The 19330-nt window shown below is 41.0% G+C and overlaps 2 pseudogenes; one reads left to right on the top strand and one right to left on the bottom strand.

The window, feature by feature from the left end:
* LOC127673654 (zinc finger protein 431-like) overlaps positions 1-18661 on the bottom strand; it is a 47388-nt pseudogene extending 28727 nt beyond the window's left edge.
* Positions 11041-12168, top strand: LOC127673665 (dystrophia myotonica WD repeat-containing protein-like; annotated as a pseudogene).
* Positions 18662-19330: the final 669 nt, after the last annotated feature.

The raw sequence follows: 19330 nt of genomic DNA, 5'->3' as shown, positions 1-19330 counted from the left end.
GAGCAGTGATGCACTAAAAAATGGGAAAAAAAGGTGTGGGGGAGGTTACCAACCCTTGACTTGTGAGAATGATAGATATAGTTGAAACAATGCATAGCCATTGTGACTTTTAAAAAGAGCAGAACATTCCCTGGTAGGGAAAATGGCATCAATAAGATCATGTATCATTTTCTCACTATGTGCAATATTAGCTGAATTCTGTAGCCTGAAACACACAGTTATAGCCAATAACCACTGATTCAAATTTCTTAACTGATTCAACTAGATTAACAAAGTTGGGCTCAGCATATTCTCCCCAAGGTGTATACCTATCAATGCATGAGTAAATAAATGCTGGCGATCATAAAATCACTCTTTTTGACACATTGTGACCTTCTTCAGGATGAAGACCTCTGCTGGTGACTCCCTTAAACTTAATCTGTGAGGTACCTATTGTCTGCATTCTTTCAACTTCCAGTGCACACAGGAAACTCTTCTTCCTGTTCTAGCCTGAAGGCAGAAGCCATGAACAACAAGTATATTTGTTTCTGATTTCAACAACAGGCAGATCATTACATGACTGAAATGAATAATTTTGAAACTTCCTTGTGATACAGCCTTTCAACTCCAGATGTAGGAAGTGCAATGACATGGGAAGCAAGGTTATTGCCTTAGGATGCAAGAGACTGGGATCAAGGTGACAAAATTCCTTCTTTCAAAAACATTTTTCAAAAAGACTGATGATGCAACTTTTCTAAAATTAATATAAATTTTTGGCTTCTTTAAAAGTCAGCGGAATATGGTAAGGATGTGCTTTCATTTTATACCAGTTGTGGGGATGCAGGTCTGCTTTTTGAGTGTCCTCAGTGGCTCACCATGATTTGCCACGTACTCTACCAGAAGCATGGTTTTGCTAACCACTGATAATTACTGCAATTCTGTGATGTTTTGAATTTGGAGAACTTTTCAGATGGTACTTATATACATAGGCTCTGAGAGGTCAGGTTGGGACTTGATGGTCCTGTATGGACGAACTTTCTTTGTGGTTTGTTAGTAGCTGTGGTCAAAGCAAGAAATTGGGTTTAAGGATGTCCTTCTCCTCTATCATGGTTTCTATCCTATCTTGTTGTAGGCAATGAATCTACGGGTAGGAGATGGGGATAAAGGATGGAAAAAGAAAAAAAACAACAACAAAAAACAAACAAACAAAACACAAAGGAGCAATGGCCAGATACACTTGTTAAACTTAAAAGAAGAGCCAGCCTAGTACAGATTTTGCACGTGAAGTTTGCCTTGTCCTGAAAATGCTTTGCCCCATTATTTACAGTCATAGGGTTTCTCTCCAGATTGTGATCTTTTATGCCTCTGAAGTAGGCCATGTTCTGCAATAGATTTGCCACACTGGATACATTAACAGGGTTTCTCTCCAGTATGTGTTCATTTATGCATTTGAACACTGCCATAGTGTGCAAAGGCTTTGCCACATTGGTTCCATCCATAGGGTTTCTCTCCAGTAGGTGTTCTTTTATGAATTTGAAGACTGCCATAGAATGCTAAGGCTTTGCCACATTGGTAACATTTTTAGGGTCTCTCTCCCATATGTCTTATTTTATGCAGTTGAAGATTGCCTTGTGATGGAAATGCTTTGCTACATTGGTTACATTCATAGGGTTTCTCTCCAGTATGTCTTCTTATATGCACTTGAAGATTGCCTCGTTGTGAAAATGCTTTGCCACATTGGTTACATTCATAGGGTTTCTCTCCCATATGTGTTCTTTTATGACTTTGAAGCTGGGTGTGTCGTGCAAAGGCTTTGCCACATTGGTTACATTCAAAGGGTTTCTCTCCAGTATGTGTTGTTTTATGCCTTTGAAGATAGCTGTGTTGTGCAAAGGCTTTGCCACATTGGTTACATTCATAAGGTTTCTCTCCAGAATGTGTCCTTTTATGCATGTGAAGACTGCCATAGCGTGCAAAGGCTTTGCCACACTGGGTACAACCATAGGGTTTCTCTCCAGTATGTATCCTTTTATGCTTTTGAAGATCGCCTTGTTGTGCAAAGGCTTTGGTGCATTGGTTACATTCATAGGGTTTCTCTCCAGAATGTGTTCTTATATGCCTTTGGAGATAGCTCTTTTGTGCAAAGGCTTTGCCACACTGGGTACATTCATAGGGTCTCTCTTGTATATGTGTTCTTTTATGCACTTGAAGACTGCGTTGTGATAAAAATGCTTTGCTACATTGGTTACATTCATAGTGCCTCTCTCCGGTATGTGCTCTTGTATGTCTGTGAAGAAGGTAGTGTTCTGCAAAGGATTTGCCACACTGGTTACATTCATAGGGTTTCTCTCCAGTATGTATTCTCTCATGACTTCGAAGATGGCTGTTTTGTGCAAAGGCTTTGCCACATTGCTTACACTCAAATGGTTTCTCTCCAGAATGTGTTCTTTTATGCTTCTGAAGATCGCCTTGTCGTGCAAAGGCTTTGCCACATTGGTTACATTCATAGGGTTTCTCTCCAGAATGTGTTCTTTTATGAATTTTAAGATGGCTATGACGTGCAAAGGCTTTGCCACACTGGGTACATTCATAGGGTTTCTCTCCAGTATGTGTTCTTTTATGCCTTTGAAGATCGCTTTTGTATGCAAAGTGTTTGACACACTGGTTACATTCAAAGGGTTTCTCTCCAGAATGTGTTCTTTTATGTATTTGAAGATGACTGTGTTGTGCAAATGCTTTGCCACAATGGTTACATTCATAGGGTTTCTCTCCAGTATCTTTCCATTTATCCCTTTGAAGATGACTTTGACAATAATAGGCTTTACCTCTTTGGTTACAATCACAGAGTTTTTCTGCAGTGTGTGTTCTTCTATGTGTTTGAAGACTAGTATAATACACAATGGATACAGTATATATCCTTTTATGTAATGGAAGGTAATTGTTTCTTGCAAAGGCTCCGTCATATTGCATACATTCATAAAGTTTCTCTCTAGTATGAACTGGTTTATCCCTTTGAAGATGCCTGTAATACAAATAGGATACAATGCATTGGATATAGTGAGAGTGTTTCTCTATAGTATGACTACTTTCAAGCCTGTGTATGTTACTGGCATATATGAAAGGTTTACCGAATTCATACTACTAATGAATCATTTATCTGTATGAACTTATTGAACAACTTTTTTTCATTCTAAAGAGGAATCACATATAATAGGGTTCTATCATTATGTTTAAATCCATGGTAGTTTGCTTCATTGTTAGTATTATTTATATAACTATAAAGATACCACTGACAGTAAGAGCATTTACTACATACCTCAAAATTATACCATCCTTTTCCTGTATGAGGTTTTTCACATATGTGAGAAAATGTACAGGCATTCACAGCATTACCTCAATAACTGCATACATAAATTTCGAATAATGTGAGCCATACAACACTGGTGAAATTAAACAGGACAATCATAAATTTTCTACATTACTAATACTCATAGGGATATTGTGCAATCTAAGTTTGTTGATGTATTTGCAAGGAAAGTGTGAAATCAATGAATTGAAAATGTTCATAACTTTCAACAAATTTACTGTAAGTGGAAAACTTTACAGATCTTATAATTATCCTACGAGAGCAACAGAGGTTAGGTCAATATCACTTAGGTGTAGAAAATTATATACTTTATGTTCAAAAGATAGAGACATAGAAACATAGATAGATAGATAGATAGACAGATAGATAGAGAGATAGATAGATAGACAGACAAAGATATACATGTCCTATATAACACCTATGAACGGAACAATAACAAAGAAAGGATATATACATTGTATTCACACATTTTTAATTTTTGTTCCTCATAGACATGTGGTATTTGGATTAAGTTTTCACTCCAACAACATTTTAAACATTCATAAACTTCCATTCTCAATAATCTTAGCAACCTTCCTAAAAGTATATAAGTAACATCAGTATACTACAGACATGCATATCAGAAAGTTTTAGATATAAACTGATTACACATGCACTGTGTACACTTTCCCTATCTGAATGGTATGAGAACAAACAGACTGGCAGTTCTGCAGTGTAGTTTGAATGGGCCTGAACTTGAAATGGTACTATCTGTTAAGGCATTGTTTACATGTTTTCTTTCTTAAAGAATGGCTTGCAAACACAAATCCAATACCTGACACTGAGGTATCACATTTGTATAAATTTAATAATCAGTATCCTTAAAGATGTGCTCATTTACGTGCTTGATTTTTAACGAAAGTTTCAAGAACACATTAAGATTTCATCAGAGGCATATTCAGAGGTATGTATCAGCATGCACAAGAAAATTACCTTTTCTGTCTTACAGAATCTTCACAATATTCTTCAATATCATTGTGATCTTCCCAGTTATAACCTAGAATATAGGACAAGAAAATGTATGATATAGTACTGGGATTTAGGCAACATTTAAAAAACTTTAAATTCTTTAGTGATCCTTAGAAACAGGCCTGATTTATTTCACCTTATTTGTCCTCCTTCTCAAATGAAATTATAGAAGTACATCAATAAAAACAACACAAACAATAAAAACCACAAAAACAAACAAACATGAACAAGCACAATGACAAAAAAACAGTGGCCCCTCATTTTAAAAACTACATTCACAGTCTTACCTATTGCAGTGAGGTTCCTATAGGTCTCCAGCATCACATCCTTGTAGAGACTCTTCTGCGAAGCATCCAACAAAGCCCATTCTTCCCGTGTAAACTTCACCAGTACATCATCATATGTCACTGCATTCTAAAATATCCCATATATATGGACAAAGGAAAGCATGATAATGAACTATTAGACAGGTATATTTCATTGAAAATAGTTTCAAGCAATTTTGGTCCTGCGCTGACTTGTTTCCTGACACAGAAGTTATAATGTAACCATGACTGCCAAGTCATTTCTCAAGGAAACTGAATAATGAGGTTCTCATCTGTCCTTTCTTCACTCTTATAATTGGATACACCCTTGGAAGACTAAAGACATAAAGAGACAAGCAAACAGATCAAGCATAGCAAGCACACATGAGAGACACTGTATGAATAATTATTTACTACAAAAGCAATGAGCAAGATGGTTGGACTGGTTAATGCATTTAATCACTGAGGACGGAGGCAAAAATATCACATTGTGTTTGATACCAGCCTGGTGTATGCAGTGAGTTGGAGGACATCCAGAGTTGTATAGTATGACCCAGTATGCCTTGCAAAAATCAAACCACAAGGAAGGAAACCAATCAGAATATTACTTCGGTTCTTAAAATTAATTACACATTCATCCCAGTTGTATATTCATCTTCCAAGACGGACATCTTCCAGGTCAACAAACAGTTGGAGAAAGCAGAGAGAAAGAGAAAGGAATTGGAGGGGCAGTTTATTCAAAAATCTCCTTCTGAGTAACTAAAAGCTGACTCTTCAAAGCAGGCAAGTGTCCCAGAATGGGAAACACTATTATAGCTAATTATGAGGCTTTATTCCTTTGAAAAGGTGCTTAGGCTTCTGACTCACACTGGCCAGGAGAGCAAACACCTGTGATACCAATAACTTCCCAGAGAGGGCCAGAGTTCAGGATTTTTGAAGCATCACTGGATTTTACCTCAAGCTAAAGAGATGGGAAAAATATTCCAATGAAGTGGACCTAAAATGGAAGTTGGTGTAGCTATTTTACTATTTCACAAAATGGAAGATTTCAAAGTATACAAATAGGCTACTGATGTCATAGTGTATGTAAGTGAACTGTAAAATACATAAACTATCACAAGAAAACTCTTATAGCTCTTAGGCACTTCCAGGATAGTGGCTGAATCCTAAAGCAATTGAAACAAAATCAGGAACCCCCTATATACCTCTTATGTAAAAAGGAATGATCAACTGGAAAGATTTTAGGGACTCAACAACCTGCACATTGCTCCACTGTGTAAATGAAACCCATTTTTTGTATCCATACCTCTGATGAAGGACATCTCCATTCTTTCCAGCTTCTCACTATTATAAATACAGCTGCTATGATCATAGTGGAGCATGTGTCCTTGTTACATGTTGGAGAATCTTTTGGCTCTATGCTAGGAATGGTATACCTATAGTGGTACAGGTATACAGAGCATTATTGCTGTGCTAAGCCACCTGGCACAACTTGACTTTGACTAAGGTGAAGTCCATTGTTTCTCCAGGTGTACACATTCCTGAATTAAGCAGGTGACCTGAGCAGTGGAGCCAACACCCAGAGAACAGCCTGACAAGTTCCTGGGAACACACCCTTTCCCTGGTTTTGGGGAAGGGACTTGCCCCGCCTATATAATATGGAGACCACCATTAAACTTAGTCTTAAGCTGGAAATCTTGTCTTGACTCCATGTTTTTCTCCCTTCATCCTGTTCCCATCCCCATCTTTCTTCCAGGTGGCCCAGTAAACAGTTCAAAAGTAGCCACTGGCAGTTACAGATTTATAAATAGAACTGCTATAAACATGGTGGAGCATGTGTCCTAGTTACATGTTGGAGAATCATTTGGCTATATGGCCATGAGTGGTATAGCTGAGTCCTCAAGTATCTGCTATCACCTGAGTTTTGGTTCTTAGCCATTTTGCCATGAACATACAAGAAGCCAACAGAACTCCAAATAGATTGGATCAGAAAAGAATATAATGATCAAATCATTATATAATGATATATAATGATCATATAATGATCAAAACAAAATGCACAAAAGAAAGAATATTAAAAGCAGTAAGGAAAAAGATCAAGTAACACATAAAGGCAGACCTATCAGAATTACACCAGACTTCTCAGCAGAGACTATAAAAGCCAGAAGATACTGGACGGATGGAAGCACAAATGCCAGCCCGGGCTACGACTATACCAGGCACAACTCTCAATTACTATAGGCCGAGAACAAACTCGAGTATCCTAGGATTCTAACTGCTAACAAGGCTGGTTGGACTACTGCTGATTTGTGAATGTTATAGAGTCAGTCTTCAGTCGTCTGAAGTCTACTTGGTGTGGCTTACCATCTAATAAGAACTGGTAAACCCTTTACATCATCAATTTTAGTCTTTTACATAACAGCTTATTATCATTTCTACCGACCCATGACATGAAATTTAAAAACTGCAAAAAATTAACTTCAGATGGATGTCACACACCTAAATGCTAAAGCATCCCTGTTGAAGACAGCAAAGAAATCTGGCCTCTATGATTTGCCATCTTGACAGGCATGTTTCAGTACAGAAGCTTCTGCTACAAATGCTTTGTGCAGTTGCATTCCTACAGATAAGATACTCATATGCCACAGTGTGTCCTGGGAATGACTATTACCACAAGGGACATCAGAGTTGGCTGTAACTAGAGGATGGTTTGCACCCACTCCTTCAAATGGAGGACAATTTTTGCTCCCTCCCCCAACCCGTCTCCTCCTCATTGAGGACACTAAACATATGCTCACTATTTTGCAGTTTCAGAGCTTGCTTGAGCTCCTCTGACACAACCCAGCAGTAGCATACAGCACACAACAAATGAAGTATTTAAGACTGCTCAGCTACAAGGAACCGAGAGCATGGCAGCTGGAAGAACCCTCCTCCTATTTTGATCAGCAACTTTGCCTGGAGGCACAGATTAGCAAGTGACTCTTTAATGACATGAATTCCTCCCTCAGGGTTAGAGTGTGTTAAAGCAACAAAGCATACTAGTTCTTGGGCAAAGTTCCCAGACTAGGGCCAACCCTTTTCCACATCTTAAGAGATTTGTATTGAAAGGATAGAAAATACAGCCTAAGTCTCTAATGACCCGAAGAAATCAAAAGTTTAAAATGCTATCTTGCTCCAAAGAAGCTCTAATGCCAGTCTTCTTTTTTTTTTCAAAATATATTTTTTATTTACATTTCAAATGATTTCCCCCTTTCTGGCCCCCCACTCCCTGAAAGTCCACACAAGCTCCCTTCCCTTCCCGTTAGCCCACCCACCCCTTCCCACTTCCCTGTTCTGGTTTTGCCCTATACTGCTACACTGAGTCTTTCCAGAACAAGGAGCCGCTCCTCATTCTTCTTGTACCTCATTTGATGTGTGGATTATATTTTGGGTATTCCAGTTTTCTAGGTTAATATCCACTTATTAGTGAGTGCATACCATAATTGATCTTTTGATACTGGGTTACCTCACTTAGTATGATGTTCTCCAGCTCCATCCATTTGCCTAAGAATTTCATGAATTCATTGTTTCTAAATGGCTGAATAGTACTCCATTGTGTATATATACCACATTTTTTGCATCCATTCTTCTGTTGAGGGATACCTGGGTTCTTTCCACCTTCTGGCTATTACAAAAAAGGCTGCTAGGAATATAGTGGAGCATGTATCCTTATTACACGCTGGGGAATCCTCTGGGTATATGCCCAGGAGTGGTATAGCAGGATCTTCTGGAAGTGAGGTGCCCAGTTTTCTGAGGAACTGCCAGACTGATTTCCAGAGTGGTTGTACCATCTTACAGCCCCACCAGCAGTGGAGGAGTGTTCCTCTTTCTCCACATCCTCGCCAACACCTGCTGCGTCCTGAATTTTTAATCTTAGCCATTCTGACTGGTGTAAGGTGAAATCTCAGGGTTGTTTTGATTTGCATTTCCCTAATGACTAATGAAGTTGAGCATTTTTTAAGATGCTTCTCCGCCATCTGAAGTTCTTCAGGTGAAAATTCTTTCTTTAACCCTGTACCCCATTTTTAATAGGGTTATTTGGTTTTCTGGGGTCTAACTTCTTGAATTCTTTGTATATACTGTATATTAGCCCTCTATCTGATGTAGGTTGGTGAAGATCTTTTCCCAATAGAGTTAGAAAGATCAATTTCTTTGACAAAATAATACTTGATCTTTGACAAAAGTGCTAAAACCATCCAGTGGGGGGAAAAACAGCCTTTTCAACAAATGGGGCTTGGTCAACTGGCAGTCAACATGTAGAAGGAAGTAAATTGATCTATTCTTATCTCCCTGTGTGGATCAAGGACCTCCATATAAAACCAGATGCACTAAATCTAATGGAAGAGAAACTATATCCTCTATACCACTCCTGGGCATATACCCAGAGGATTCCCCACCATGTAATAAGGATACATGCTCTACTATGTTCATAGCAGCCCTATTTATTTTATAATTGCCAGATGCTGGAAAGAACCCAGGTATCCCTCAACAGAAGAGTGGATGCAAAAAATGTGGTATATCTACACAATGGAGTACTATTCAGCCATTAGAAACAATGAATTCATGAAATTCTTAGGCAAATGGATGGAGCTAGAGAACATCATACTAAGTGAAGTAACCCAGACTTAAAAGGTGAATCATGGTATGCACTCACTAATAAGTGGATATTAACCTAGAAAACTGGAATACCCAAAACATAATCCACACATCAAATGAGGTACAAGAAGAAAGGAGGAGTGGCCCCTTGTTCTGGAAAGACTCAGTGAAGCAGTATTCAGCAAAACCAGAACGGGGAAGTGGGAAGGGGTGGGTGGGAGGACAGGGGGAGAGAAGGGGGCTTACGGGACTTTCGGGGAGTGGGGGGCTAGAAAAGGGGAAATCATTTGAAATGTAAATAAAAAATTACATCAAATAATAAAAATAAAAAAAAAAGAAAAAAATTACTACGGGCTTGAGAGATGGCTCAGCAGTTAAGAGTACTGACTGCTCTTCCAGACGTCCTGAGTTCAATTCCCAGTAACCAAACGGTGACTCACAACCATCTGTAAGGGGATCTGATACACTCTTCTGGTGTGTCTGAAGACAGCTACAGTGTAGTCACATATATAAAATAAATGAGCAATAATAATAATGATACATTTTAATAGAATTACTTGAAAATAATTTATGAATGCAGTAATATTTCAATTTGAACCATCAAACTATCACCGAATTATAATGGAACAGAATTGAAGGTACAAGTTACCATAGCAATGATTTTACAGCCCATGCAAGGTTTTTGCAGTCCATGCTTATCAACATGTTTATAATTTCACATTTACCAATAGGAAGTTTCCTGTTAGCCAGTATTATAGATGGGGCACATAGGAACTTGGTCAAGTTTGTGTTTACTATTGTCCAAAGTATCAGGAGTCTAATATTGTGGTTCTTGTGATATGGGGGATAAGAGGCACACATTAATACCAACAGACTTCCCAAATTAATGAATACAGAAAAAATGTCTGAAATTGTAAATGTTATATTATGAAATGATCATAAATTATCAAGAACTAGATTGCAATAAAATTCAAGAAATCGAATGGTTATACTGTGAATTGATGATATACCCAGCAGTTATTCCAAGTTGATAAAATTTGTAGAAATGACTTGTTCAAATATGTTTAGACATATAGAATCACAGAGAAGATTGAGCAAAAAATTAGAGACAACTTTACATCTTGAGATTTAATAAATTTCATTATAATTCATATTGTGGCTACATATGTGTGCCACACTTTTGATTACTGCTTTTTTTGTTTTTTTTTTTTCTTTGTAAAGGGATAAAAAATCTTTTAATAATTCTTTGTTTGAAGCTCGTAATGTAATGTATTATTCTAATACAATCTTCATGAAAATATGCATAAAACTTATGGAAGTAGGATTTCCTCACAAACAATTGCAGAATTAATTAACTGTAAGCACGATAATTCACAGAAACCTTAAGTATTTCAGAATCAAATTGTTTTTCTCCATTTACCTTGATGATGTCTATGAGCTTGCTGTATAATGCTTTGGTTTTGTTTAGGAATATGCCCTGTATCCCTGATCTCTCCAATACTTTTTAAAATAAAGGGATGCTGGATTTTGTCAAAGGCTTCTTTCACAAAGGTTTTGTGCAGAGGAATATCCACAGTTAAGATATTCAGATGCCAACACTGCCTCCTGGGAATGGCTAGTACCACAAGGACTTCAGTCAGATGCACCCAGATGTTGGTTTGCACCCAGCCCTTGAAATGACTCCCATTTCAGCTCCCTCCTGCTCCTTCTCATTGAGGACACTAAACATGTGCTCACCTTTCGTTCTCACCTGATGGCTGACACCTAGCCTGCCTCAGCCAGGACGGCTGCCTGCATGTCTAGTACTTTGACAGCATGCTTCTGTGTGGGCTCATCAAGAGCTATTTTGGGGGTCTGCTGTGCCTGGGCTGGAGCCCTGATGGCTGCTATGTGGTGACTGGAGAGGAAGATGACTTGGTCACTGTGTGGTCCTTCACGGAGGGTCATGTGGTAGTTCCAGACCATGGACACAAGTCATGAGTCAACCCAGTAACCGTTCATCCCTATACCACCTGCTCAGAGGAGGCAGCATCAGTCAGGGGTGATGGAGATCCTAGTGGTAAAGAGGAGGAGCCTGAGATCACTAGGTCAGACATAGGAACCCCAGTGTCCCCACTGCCCAAGGCTGGCTCCATCATACACTGCTTTTGGCTCAGCTGGCCATAACACACAGTTCTGAGTGTGGACCTCACAGAAGATGTGTCCTTCCCTCATCTGTCTCTGGCCCATACCCCCACCCTTCCAGGCACACCTCTGCCACCCCACCAACTTCTCGTAGTTCTCTGGCTGGAGAGACAGATACAGGCTCATAGCACTACTCTCTGTTCACGTTCCAACAGCCTCTACACCAGCTGCTGGGGGCAAGGCTGGTGGGCCTAGTGTAGCAATGGAGCCTAGCATACCATTCAGCATTGGCCACTTTGTCACACTGACCCTGTGGAGGCAGTTGGACCAGGTGACTGAGAAGGAAGACAAGCACTACCACAGCCTTGGGGACATCAGCCTCGGTGGCAGTGGGGGCAATAGCAGTAAAGACAAGCTAATGGGGCCTGCCTACTGCAGCCAATTAGACCAAGTCAAGGTGCTGGTAAGCACTGTGCCCTCAAATCTATGAAGTCTCACTGCTGGAGCCTCTCCTGTGTAAGATGCTCTCTCAGGAACACAAGACCATGTTACTGTTCCTGTAGGATTGTATCACCACTGCCTGACAAGAGGGCCTCATCTACACCTTGGCATGACCAGGCAAGGCAGTGACAAATGAGGAGACTGAGGCCCAGGCAGGGGAAGCAAGTTGGTCTAGGTCACCCAACAAGTCAAGTGGTAGAAGGCATCTCCTCAAAAACAGGCAGCTCACCTAATTGCACTGTGATGTGAAATATGGATGTCCCATGTCCCCAATATCCTAGCCATAACCCTCCCTGCTGACCTCAAGGATCATTGTATTAACAAGACTAATCATGATAGAAGAATTTCTCCAAGCTCCCACCCTGCACAATAGTGGGGGGTCCCCTAGGCTGGTCCATCCTCAGGGATGTCCTGGCCTGTGTGGCCTTGGCCCTGTCCTCCACCAACTGCGAAGTACAATGACCTGTTCTCTGAAACATCAGTGTTAACCACATCCCTGCGCCAGCATGTGACTGTTCAGACTTGGCCCACAACAGCCCAGGGTCACAGTACCCTGGATGAGAGGGCAGGGCGGGGACATCCCCACCAGCCCAAACCCCACCCCATGCTGCTCTGTGCTTTTCAAAGTGTTAAATTATGGAAGCCTCTGGGGTGCTCTTTGTCCCACTGAACATCCATCTTATTTAGAGACCTTGTTTCCAAAAATAGAAAAAAGAAGAAAGAAAAACAGAAGTGATAAAATGGCTGAGTGTACACAGAAAGTGGACATATTACTTCATCTGTTGTGCTCTCTGAGCCCTGTGGGCCAAGCCAAACTGCACTGAGCAACCTGCCATTCCAGGGACATACCCATTTTCCTTTCACCTTTCTGCCCACAAAAAAAAGGAAGTCAGATGATTTCAGTGCAGCATTACACCAGATTTTGAATTGAGAGTCAATACCAACATACCTCATTCTATACCTTGAAACATAAATCAAAGAAAAACTCAACAAAGAAAGAGCACATCAGATCTTGTTATGCACATGGAATCAAAATAATAAAATACTCACAAACTGATTCCTGGAACACATTTAAATCACCATGCATGATGATCAACTAGGAATCATCTCAGGAATACAGGGATGGTTTAATATAAGAAAAACTATCAATTTAATATACCATATAAATAATTTTTAAAGACAAATCATAGGATCATCTCACTAGAATTTTAAAAAGCCTTTGACAATATACAAAACCCCTTCATATTAAAAGTATTAGAGCAAATATACACCAATTCAATCGCCAACATCTAACAAAATGGAGAGATATTGAAAGCAATTCCACCAATTTCAGAAACAAGACAAGGTTGCCCACCCTCTACTCACTGCCAATCTATTGGTACAATAAATGAAGTTCTAGCCACAGCAGTAAGACAACTAAAGATCAAGGGGATGCAAATTGGAAAAGAAATCAAAGTATCTGTATTTGAGGATACAAGGTAGTACACATAAGCTCCCTCAAAAATTCTAGCAGAGAACTCTTGTAGCTCAGGCTGCAAGCTGAGTATGTGATAGATGAGACCTCATTAAACTGTGAACAGAACAAAACGGCAACATACAGATTGGGAACAAGATGTCCACTGGCCTGACATGGGATAGAGGGCTAATCCCCAAATCATATGGAGAAATCAAGAACTTAGACTACAAAAAACTGACTTAAAAGCTGGGGTCCAGAGATAATAGAGAATTCTCAACAGAGGCATCTGGAATGCCCAAGAAGAACTTAAAGAAATGTATTCCGTCACCACTGATTAGGGAAATGTAAATCAAAACATCCCTGAGAGTCCATGTTTTACTCCAATCAGAATGGCTAAAGTCAAAAAAATCAGTGGACAGCACATGCTGACAAGGATGGGAAGTGAAGGGTACACTTCTCCATACCTGGTGGTTTTGCAAACTGTTATAAACATCTGAAAATCAATCAGGAGGATAATCTAGAAAATTGGAATTAGTTCTATCTGTAGACCCAACTATACTGTTTCTGGGCATCTATCCCGTATATGCTCCACATTTTCACGAGGATACCTGCTCCACTATGTTCATAGCAGCCTTATTAGTAATAACCAAAAATTGGAAGCAAACAAATTGTCCTTTAACGTAAGAACAGATTCACACAGCAGAATACTATTCAGCTGTTGAAAACAAAGACATCATGAAGTTTGCAGGCAAAAGAATGGACTTAGAAAATATTATTCTGAGTAAGGTAACAGAGACCCAAAAGACATATAAGGTATGCACTCACTGATAAGTAGATATTAGCCAAAAAGTACACAACACCCATGATACACCCCACAGAACACAAGAAGTTAAACAAGAAGGATGTTCTAAGATTCAATACCACCTAGAAGGAGGAACAAAACAGACATGGAATGCACAAGGACTGAGTTCTGTGGGACAGGATAGAGGAAAAGGAAAAAGGGAAAAGATCAGGTATGGGAGAAACAGGAGAGAAGCCCAGAGTGCAAATAGTATGATTGGAAATAAGCAGCTGCTGGGTGGGGGATGGGGAACATATAGAAAATCCCAGAGACCCAGCATGAGGGAGACTCTCAGGATCCAATGTGGGTAACATTAGCTAAATGTTCAAGAGAGGGAATATGGAACCTGAAGAGACAACTTCCAGTACATAGAAAGGCGCCAGTGGAGGTCCTCACATTCAACATTTTCCACTCAAAATTGTTCCTATCTAAAACTAATGAGGTGACAAAATTGGAGCAGAATATGAACAAAAACCTGACGAGGGACCAGCACAACTTGGGATCCATGCCCTGGGTGGTCACCAGGCCCTGACAATATTAGTGCTGCTATGTTATGCCTGCAGACAGCAGCTTAGCATGAGTGTTCTCTGAGAGGCTCACCAGGAGCTGAGTGAGACAGGCTTAGATACTCACAGTCAAGCACTGGATAGGTAGGATTGACATAGTAAAACTGGACATGTTACCAAAAGCGATCTACAGGTTAATTTTAACACCATCAAAAGTCAAACACATTTTTTATACACCTTGAAAGAGAAATTCTCCATTATATAGGGATAAAAACCCAGAACACTCAAAGCAATCCTAATCAACAAAAGAATGTCAATAGAGTCAGGCAGGGGTGGTGCACACTTTTAATCCCAGCATTTGGGAAGCAGAGGCAGGTGGATTTCTGAGTTCGAGGCCAGCCTGGTCATCAGAGTGAGTTCCAGGACAGCCAGGGCTACACAGAGAAACCCTGTCTCAAAAAACAAAACAAAACAAAACAAAACGGAAAAAAACAAAACAAACGAACAAAAATAAAGAACATCAATAGGAATCACCATCTGTGAACTCAAGCTATACTGTAAAGCAATAGTGATCAAAAATGCCTAATAGTGGTACAGAAACAAATATGTGGACCAATGGAATTGACTCAAATACACAGAAGTCAACCCGCATATCTATGTACACTTGATTTTTGATAAAGAAAGAAAATCAAGCAGTGGAAAAATGAGAACATCTTCAACAATGGTACTGGACTAACTGGATATCTACACGGAGAACTATGAAAATGGATTCATACTCAGCACCTGCATTGTTGGTGGGAGTGCAAACTTGTAGAAGCACCTTGGAAATCAATTGGGCACTTTTTCAGAAAACAGAATAGTTCTACTTCATTGTTAGCATTGTCTAACCTGGCAACAGCCAGTTATGCTCCTCCCATCAGTTACCTGGCAACAGCCAGTTATGCTCCTCCCATCCGTTACCTGGCAACAGCCAGTTATGCTCCTCCCATCAGTTACCTGGCAACAGCCAGTTATGCTCCTCCCATCCGTTACCTGGCAACAGCCAGTTATGCTCCTCCCATCAGTTACCTGGCAACAGCCAGTTATGCTCCTCCCATCAGTTACCTGGCAACAGCCATAGGCCTGGCCCACTATAAAAGGGTTTGACTGCCCCTCCCCCCTCTCTCCCTTGCTTCTCTCCTGCTCTTGCTCTCCCCTCCCCATTCCCTACCCATCCCCATCTCTCCAGGTGCTCATGACCATGGCAGGCCTCTGCTTCTCTACTCTCTCCCTCTCTCTGCCTTACTACCCTCTTACCTCCCCTGCCCCTGCCCTGAATTAACTCTAGTCTATACTATACCTTCATGTCACTGGTCCCTGAGGGGGAAGGGATGCCTCAGCACGGGACAGCTGGCGCGTCCTCTTCTCCCATACCTCACCACGCCCCCATAGATCTTATCCCTTACCTCTTTATCTTTTATAAACACATCATTCAGGACCCAGCTATAGCCCAACCACCAAGCATACACTCAAAAGATGCTCCAATATTCCCCAAAGACATTAGCTGCGCTATGCTCATAGCAGATTTATTCCCAATAGTCAGAAACTGGAACAACCTAGATGTTCCCCAAATAAAGTGTAGATGCTGAAAATGGGGTACACCTAACCAATGGAATACAATTCAGCTATTAAAAACAAAGACGTCGCCTGGCATTGGTGGCACACGCCTTTAATCCCAGCACTTTGGGAGGCAGAGGCAGGCAGATTTCTGAGTTCAAGGCCAGCCTGGTCTACAGAGTGAGTTCAAGGACAGCCAGGTCTCGGAAAAACCCAAATCCAAAAAAAAAGAAAAAGACATCATTAATTTTGCAGGCAAATGGATGCATCTTGAAATTATCATCCTGAGTGTGGTGACCCAGTCCCAAAAGGATATGCATGATATGTATTCACTGATAAGTGACTTTTAGTCTCATAATAGAGGATACATGTTATACGCCAGACACAAAGAAGCTAAAGAAGACTTAATACACAAGTGAGGATGCTTAAATCTCACTTACTATGCAGAATAAAGTAGTCATAACTGGCAAATGGAGGGAAGGAAGTAGGTGGGAGAGCAGACAACAGGAGAACAACAGAAAGGTTCAGGATCAGGTGTCTAGAGGGAGAGGACAGAGAGCCACATGGCCATGAGAAGTATGAAAATCTGCAACAAAAGGAAGCAAACATCTGGAAGTAACTTCTGTAATGGAGCATCAAGCCTGGCTTGGCCCTGATGACATGGAGTGACACAGTTTCTGCACCTGGGACAAAGCCCTGGTTTGAGCTTTCCAGAGCGTTGAGGGCTGGGCTGGGCGAGGCAAACTGCTTGCTTGCATAATAATTTACATATTTCTCATTCCTTCAAGGAATGTCCTTCACTCCAAGATAATTAAATGCAGCAGGAGTCCAGGAATTAAAGGTGTGGCTGTCTCTGCAAAATGGTAAACACTGGGACCATCAGGACAGCACTTAAGGGAAATAGCTCTGAATACACGAGTGTAAAAATACATAATTTCTAAACTATGCAAAAATAATGATTCAATATGAATTATTTCTTTTGTTTTTGGTTTTTTCTGGACAGGGTTTCTCTGTGTAGCCCTGGTTGTCCTGGAATGCACTCTACAAAGCAGACTGGTCTGAGAAATCTGCCTGCCTCTGCCTCCCAAGTGCTGGGATTAAAGGCGTGCACCACCGCCGCCACCGGGTTCAATAGGAATTATATGAGTGTCTGGACAAACCTGAAGGACTAAAGGAACTGCACTGTGAGGAAGTTGTTAGGAAATTACTAATGAAGGAGATAAAGAGAGGCAGGAAGTGGTGATCTAAGGGGATACCACCCAGCTATTTGTTTGTTTGTCTGTTTAGGTGGAGGATCACAGAGAGATTTCTGACTTCACAGTCAACCAAGGACAGAGCAAGGTTACCCCCAGGCCTCGTGGAAACAGTAACTTCAGGGCAGGGTCCAGCTAGCCTATCATCTGTGCTTAAGAAAGCCAGATAGATCTTAGAGTGATTTTCCCAAGTTAAGAAAGAATGTGCCTCCAGTCTCCCAAGAACCAAAGGCTTGGAGTCAGGCGATGCTGATTCATGAGATAAACAGAAGGAAAACCTGGCGTACATCACTAGACTGATAGGCAAAATAAAAAACTGTACCAGTATTCTGCTGGTGATGAACTTCCTAGATAAATATTTAGAACAAAAAGAGAAATCCTTGGAGAATAAACACACACACGGGGGGGGGGGGGGGGCGGGGGGGGGGGCGGAGGAGGGAGAGAGAGAGAGACAGAGACAGAGACAGAGAAAGACAGAGAGGAGAGAGAGAGAGAGAGAAGCAAAAAAGAGGAACATGGGAAGAGAGGTCTCTTAAAATAGCAAACAAGCAGAATTACGGACAAATCTCTGCAGAGAAAACAGAAGAGAAGGAGAAGCTGACAAAAATCCGGCAGAACTTGTAAAAACTAGGACTCTCCCTGTTAGGCATCTTCCCAAGATGTTTCTGCACACAAGACACTGTTCCAAGTGCTCTACACAGATGCAGCCTCCAGAGTAAAGTTTTTCAACAGCTACCTGACAGGGGACTTCACAAGAGGTAACATCTGGCCGCTGGTTCATACCAGCCAGTGAAAAACCCACCACACCAACTCCCACTGGCCAGTCCCCTGCTCCTTCCCGTGGAAGGCAGTGATCCTGTGCTCACCATCTTGCAACTTCGGGCTTGCTTGAACGAGTCTGACAGCATCCAGCAGCAGCACTCCGAAAACCACACAGTGAACCACTGAAACTTGCTCAGCTGCCAGGTGGAACCACCTCTCCAAACCCGGAAAAACCCGCCTCCTCTTCTGACTGGCAGGTTCGCCTGGAGATCCTGAATGGCCATGAGCCTTGAGTGACATGAGTAACTCCATTAGGAACACAACAGAGAGGTTCCCGCCCAGCCTTCAGGTAGCTGGCTAGATCCTTACTGGAAGTTCAGAGAAATGGATTTCAGTACCACTGGAATCCTACGCAAGAGTATTCACAACTAGCCCCATGAGGACCCATTCACTCTACTATTCAGTGTTCAGACTCTTCTTCTGTCCATTGTCAGCCCCGCCCGCGTGCTCACCTGGTCCTGATTTCAGTGATTTCCTGAGCTCCCATCACAGCGCTCACCAGGTACTTCCCCTCTTTCCTCCTGGAATCTGGGTAGATAGCTTGCAGTGTAATCTGTCTGCCCCACAAGAGGAAGGGTGCCAGAATATTACCAATTAAAGAGAGATTTTAAGAAACAGGAGTTTTATTTTTGTGGCTTCATGCTGGCCAGGTTCAGGTAAATTACAGCTACTTCTCACCTGGTAGACAGGAGACAACCCTGGAAGAAAAGCAGCAAACATGACAAACAATGTAGAGCACTAATGTGGTTGGCTGGCACATCTTCCTCGGTGGGAAGGCAGAAAAAATAAAAAACTCCACAGAAGTATTAGTGAAGGTTCTGTAGATGAACAGATCTGATCTTATGTTTATGGAGACAGTAAGTGGAATTATTTTTAATTGTTAGTATGAGAACTTTCCAAGTTCTTTATGAAGGCACTTAGTACTATGAACTATAGT

Source organism: Apodemus sylvaticus, chromosome 23 (genome assembly GCF_947179515.1).
Source record: "Apodemus sylvaticus chromosome 23, mApoSyl1.1, whole genome shotgun sequence".
NCBI classification, from domain to species: domain Eukaryota; kingdom Metazoa; phylum Chordata; class Mammalia; order Rodentia; family Muridae; genus Apodemus; species Apodemus sylvaticus.
This window is presented reverse-complemented; position numbering and strand designations above follow the sequence as displayed.